This window comes from Nicotiana tomentosiformis, chromosome 6, assembly GCF_000390325.3.
Source record: "Nicotiana tomentosiformis chromosome 6, ASM39032v3, whole genome shotgun sequence".
In the NCBI taxonomy this organism is placed as follows: domain Eukaryota; kingdom Viridiplantae; phylum Streptophyta; class Magnoliopsida; order Solanales; family Solanaceae; genus Nicotiana; species Nicotiana tomentosiformis.
The window spans coordinates 139,029,738-139,036,519 of record NC_090817.1 but is presented as its reverse complement, the minus strand read 5'-3'; positions in this window follow the sequence as shown (position 1 = coordinate 139,036,519).

The following is a 6,782-nucleotide window of genomic DNA, read 5'->3' as shown; positions in this document are numbered from 1 at the left end:
TCCTCGGGACCTCAACCAAACATACCAACAAGTCTCAAAATATCATACGAATTTAGTCGAAATCTCAAATCACATCAAACAATGCTAAAACCATGAATCATACCCCAATTCAAGCTTAACAAAACTAAGAAATTCCAACTTCTACATTCGATGTCGAAACCTATCTAATCAAGTCAGATTGACCTCTAATTTTGCACACAAGTCATAAATGACATAACAGAATTATGAAAATTTTCAGAACTGGATTCCGACCTCGATATCAAAAATTCAACTCCCCAGTTAAACTTCCAACTTAAACTTCCTATTTTCTCCAGTTCAAGCCTAATTTAACTACAGGCTTCCAAATAATTTACCGGATGCACTTCTAAGTCCAAAATCACCATACGAAACTATTGGAATTATCAAAACTATATTCCGGGGTCGTTTACACATAAGTCAACATCCGGTTAATCTTTTCAACTTAAGCTTTCATCCTTGAGACTAAGTGTATCAATTTATTCCGAAACCTCACAGGACCCGAACCAATTACCCCGGCAAGTCACATAACAGTTGTAAAGCACAAATTAAGTAGTAAATGGTGGAACGGGGCTGTAATACTCAAAGTGACCGGCCGGGTCATTACATTCTCCCCCACTTAAACATACGTTCTTCCTCGAACGTGCCAACAATTGTTTCCAAGCCATCAAATCACTATTCCATCTTACCACGCACGTACCCGAGGGTGATCACACGCCACCCTATTCCATATAGGCCTGACAATACAACATAATTGAAGATCATTATTATAACTTTAGTCCAAAAACTTGGAGCCCAATTTCTAACATCCAGAATTCTTTTCAAGACCCGAATCTCACATCTACACCCTGTATAAGTCTGAACAAGATGTATCAAGCCATAGCCATAACCCTAGATATAATCACTGTCTAAGCCGACTTTCAATGTCATCCTCCCAAATATACCGTCATCAAACCTGATAGTACCCATTCTAGATCCAATGACCATATATTATTAAACACAACTATCCCACAGACATGCCACACCAATATAACCTAAGCCACAACTGCGCAATCCGTGTACCCAAAAATAAAAAAATGTCTCAAAGAAGAGAACCGTATTGCAAGTTCAACAAGCATCACCACAACTGCAATGCTATAAGCTCATCATATATAGTAGAACTAAGACACACGAATCTAATAACGATAACCAGCTCTTCTAGAGCTCACATTAACATCAACCGCACGACATGGTCACAGGCCTCCGGTCCAAGCATATCATACATGAGCAGTCAAATAAGTATACATGTATGTGATAAATGAAATAAGACTCTTATGCTCATGGACTGGTATAAATAACACGCCATAGAGTAGGCATGTGCAAAGTGTACTATCACAACTCAATTTGGCAAGTTAACGTAGAAATAGCAACTATCAAGTTTATTCAGGGAATTAGCCTCTTTGTAACCTCAGGTATAGCCCAGGTAGTTCTCAATAAAGGTACGGATATAAGAAATGCTGTAACTTTATGCTTAACAGTCAACCTTAGGCATATCATAAACCAAGGCATTCTTCCAAGTATGAATACTTGCCCCGATGCCCGTACATGTGCTCAAACCTCACATATATGCACATTCATAGAGCGTAGCTATCACAAATAATTAACGCAACTATTGCCTCCACTGAGTTTAAATAAAATACTCACCTTAAACAGGTCGCAACCCTGAAACAATATGCTTCTGAGAACTCCCAGTTTCCAAATTCATAGAACACATGAATCACCGTAACTTATCCCGACTCCAGCACTCGAATGACTAACACATCTTTCATGCACGATCATCCCACGAGGAATACTTTCATAATTCTTCCGTGCCACATAATAATATTTTGCATATCAGTAGTCTATCAACCAGGTGAGTACCGCAATACCGATAAACATCCGTAAGTCAAAACACAATGCACTTTCTGAAATATGCACCCTTCTCAGGGATTACCGAGCAGTTATAACATTCCTCTAAATATTTGAAACTGACCATTTTGTCCAAAATTTGTAACCTTCCCTTCAAGACTGAACTGCCACCTTGTACATGTAAATCTTAATCCCACACAACACACCTCATCTATTATGCCATCATGTGACAAGCACGAGAATCCCACTATCAACTCTGAGTCACCAACAAATTACATACCCTGTCAGTTAAAAACCTTCTATTTGCTTTCTTCCAGGAGGAAGTCACAATGCACAATATGTTCCCCACACCGGTAGAAAATATCCGGTTCAAACCATGGTAGAAACCATCAAGAACACTTTGAAATCCATTTGCACATAATCAAGCTATTAGAACTAAATTCCTCTAACTCGACCAAACCACGCAGGTCACCAAACCCAAGAATATTGCCACTAAAACATCTGTAGGGCCTCACCACATCATAATTACCCAAAAGAACCGAGCATACCATTGCCATACTGGTCTAGCCCACTACCCAGTTGTCCTATTTTCTCCGAGTTACTTTTGAATTACCCTAAAATTGACACTTCTCCTTGTCAGAACACTACGATCCTTACCCAAAGCTCACTACAACACATCCTAACATAAAACGACACCGCCCTAAGGCCCATAAATCATAGTATTCTTCTTAAGCACCCCATAAGTACCACAACCGAAACGCCCACTCTGAAAATACCTTATGTGAATTTAAAATTGTTCTTTTACCTTTCTTATACTGGAATGTAGAATCCATAGTCATACAGAATTACCGCAAGTCCATGCACCATCAAATGCAAATCTCAGATTTTATCTATACATAAGTCTGGAGAAATTCTCAATTACTATACATAAATCTCGAATCCATTAGAACTTTCTCGAGAGTCACCCACTTTGCTCAAATCCAAATTGCACTGCCCGAATGGGCCGAAAGACACATGTCCCATTAGTACAATGATACTCAAAGAAGTAACCCTGCTATAATACCACCGATCAAATTCATACTCCATGCGCACTACATCCTTTAGAAATAACAACTCACTCATCCCGTGATATTCAGATTTTCATAAATTGCAATGTAACCAGTGTTCAAGAATTTTCTTGCTCGAGTCATCCCCGATCTCAACTTCTACAGTCATAACTGATCCACAAGTATGCCTCGGACCAAAACCAATACAACACATAATCGTGCAATCAAATCATAGATAGCAGACTCCCCCACTTGGCTCAAAGACATATAACAAAACATCTGATAACTCACCATACCCATACTCTACTATTGTCATAATCCCGCAGTCAATTCAATGAAAATTCTTCATAAGTTCACGTAACACAAACCATAAAATACCTCAAATCATCTGCTAGGCTCACATTCATTCTCTTGACAGTTAAGTCAACTTTCTCAACCATATTCAAATTCAAATCTCAACACATACACCCCGCTGGTAGAAAAGAAACTCCCCCCACCACATTATAGGGAACACGCCAACATAGATTACTCCGCATGAGATAACCCACATGCTTAGTATCAAATTGGTATCTTGCTATACCCTTTCGCAGCCAAAATTACTACGCAATCACTTAATCTTTCTGAGTCCAAACTCATTAACAAGACATGGGAATTTAATTTGCCCCCACAATTTAATGACGTGAAAGATCTTTCAATACACTCATAACTCGAGATTATACATCAAATCAAGACGGAAATCAAGCACCCAATGGCCCTTTTTTACATATCGAGAAACTCTTCTCGTCACATTCAAACCATCTGAACACATTCCGTAATCGCATCAAAATTATCATTTAGTCATTCCACCGCCCATCGAGCCACAAATTCCACCCATAGGGACACTACCGGACGCATAAGTCCAAATATACAAGTTCACACAACTGAAGCTACCGAGCCTAAGCTGCGGTCTAAACCTGGCCTCAAGTCCTTTAGACTGGCCGATCACCAAAACACAAAATACACATCTCGAACCTCGTTCTTGGAATCACAAGCCAGCGATGCACGGCTGATACCGAGTGCTCACATGCACACACAAATGCGTTGAAGGAATTCAAAGAGTTATGTTTCAAGCTGAATCAATTCTGCACTATGAGGAAAGAAAGATGGGAAATTATCCTAAATGCCATGTAGCCTCTCGAAGATAAGAATGGACGTCATCATACCGATCCGCAAGACTCTACTAGACACTTATTCATGACTTATAGAACCTATGAACCTAGAGCTCTGATACCAACTTGTCACGACTCAAAATTCAACGCACCTAACCCAACCCGTTAGGTAAGCCAATTCACAAATATCCGATTCAATTAATATTTAACTGACTCTCATACATTCCCCAAGAACCAATAGTAAAAATCATGAGCTTCTAAGATTAGAAATTTTAAAGCTGGTATGAAATAAATACATCATCTTTTCGAAATGTACATAAACAAATTTTTATAAATCTAAGGCTATCATTAACAAGAGTCAGTTACGACCGGAGCGCAGATGCGTCTTCAAATCCGGCTCCCGTCAATCACAGCGACATCAACATCCAATATCTGCACGCAAGGTACAGAAGTGTAGTATGAGTACAACCGACCCCATGTACTCAATAAGTGACAAACCTAACCTTAGGTTGAAAGTAGTGGCGAGCTAGAACAAAGTTCAGGGTCCAACACCAATAGCTAACAACAGTTCATAACAATATAATAGAAGTAATAAAAAACTAGCTCAGAGATAAAATGCTCAGCTCGTTCACAATTCTGGAAAAATAAACATTTTCTTTTCAAGTATGATAGTAAAACTCAAATCTTTTGCCGAAAGTCACCGAAATATGAGTAAGTCTGAGATTTGTGATTTTTCTCAAAGCTTTGAACATGTAAATGTTTCATTTTCAAATGGCATGAGGAAAATACATTTCTATGCCTACGTGTAAATATGTACGAAAAGTCATGAATGATGTGATACCGTACAACATGAGGAAAAATGCATCTATATGCTTGTATGTCAAGTGTGCATGTCACATGCGATGCAACTCAGTGATAAAACCATATGCATACTCTCAGAGTATCAATTCACTCAGTCCTCCCAATCACTCGGCACTCGCACTCAGTAGGTACCTGCACTCACTGGGGGTCTGTACAGACTCCGGAGGGGCTCTATAATCCGTATGGACAACTCACGTGCTATAGTATCAATATCTGGATCCGCACAGACAACTCACGTGCTATAGTATCAAGATCTGGATCCACACAGACAACTCACGTGCTGCACGGACAACTCGCATGCTATAGTATCAAGATCTTGATCCGCACGGACAACTCATATGCTGTACGGACAACTCACGTGCTATAGTATCAGTATCTTAAAAACAGGCCCTTGGCCTCACTCGGTCATCAATCTCTCCAGTCTCTCGGGCTCACAATGTCATGAACTAGTCCAAAATGATGATATGATGTATCAATAAATAACAACAGAGACTGAGATATGATATGCAATGAATGTATATGACTGAGTATGAAATTACAATTTAAACATATAATTCGACATCAGAAATGACCTCAGTGGATCCCAATAATACCAACATTTGCCTAAGCATGATTTCTAACATGGGTCATAGCTCAGTTTCTCTAACACATAAAAATACATGGGAAAATTCAAGTTAATTGACTATACAACTTTACAAAATCAGCCAACACAAATTATAGGAATTAATTCCATATCAAAATACTAATTTCCCCACAAAATCCGAAATTACACTAAAAAATCGCCCGTGTGGCCCACGTCTTAGAACCCGACAAAAGTTACAAAATATGAACGCACATTCAACCACGAGTCCAACCATATAAATTTTACTCAAATCCGACATCAACTCGACCCTCAAATCTTAAATTTAAACCAAGAGGGTTTTCTAAATTTTCCAACTTAATTCACCAATTAAATGTTAAAATTAACCATGGATTCGGGTAATTTGACCAAAATTGAGTTAAGAACACTTACCCCATTGTTTTCCTTGAAAATCTCTCGGAAATCGCCTCTTCCTGAGCTCCAATTCGTCAAAAATGGAAAATGGGACAAAGTCCCATTTTCAGAACTTAAAGTTTTTGCCCAGGCTTTTCTTTTTCGCGAACATGGCCCTTGCCTCGCGTTCGCAAAGCACAAAAATATGCTGCCATAATTTCCTGCTTCGCGTTCGCGACCTCCTTGTAGCGTTCGCGAAGCCTTCCGATCTCTGCCCTACGCGTTTGCGAGCCGCGAGCCGCGTTCGCGAAGGCTTAACGCTAGGCAGGCCTCCAGCTCCCCTTCCTCTTCGCGTTCGCAACAGCCCACTCGCGTTCGCGTAGGCTTCCCTATCCTCTGCTCTGCATTCGTATCTACTGCATCGCATTTGCAATGGGCAAATTCTCAGCACCCCAAAATCCTTCTTCGCGAACACGTGAGACCCTTCGCGTTCGCGAAGAACAACACCAGACACAAGCTCCAGCAGTTGCAAAACAAGGAAAAATGGTCCGAAACCACTCCGAATCACACCCGAGGCTCGGGACCTTAACCAAACATACAACAAGTCCCAAAATATCATACGAAATTAGTCGAAACCTCAAATCACATCAAATAACGTTAAAACCAGGAATCATACCCCAATTCAAGCTTAACGAAACTAAGAAATTCCAACTTCTACATTCGATGCCGAAACCTTTCAAATCAAGTCCGATTGACCTCCAATTTTGCACAGAAGTCATAAATGACATAACATACCTATAAATATTTTCAGAACTGGATTACGACCCCGATATCAAAAAGTCAACTCCATGG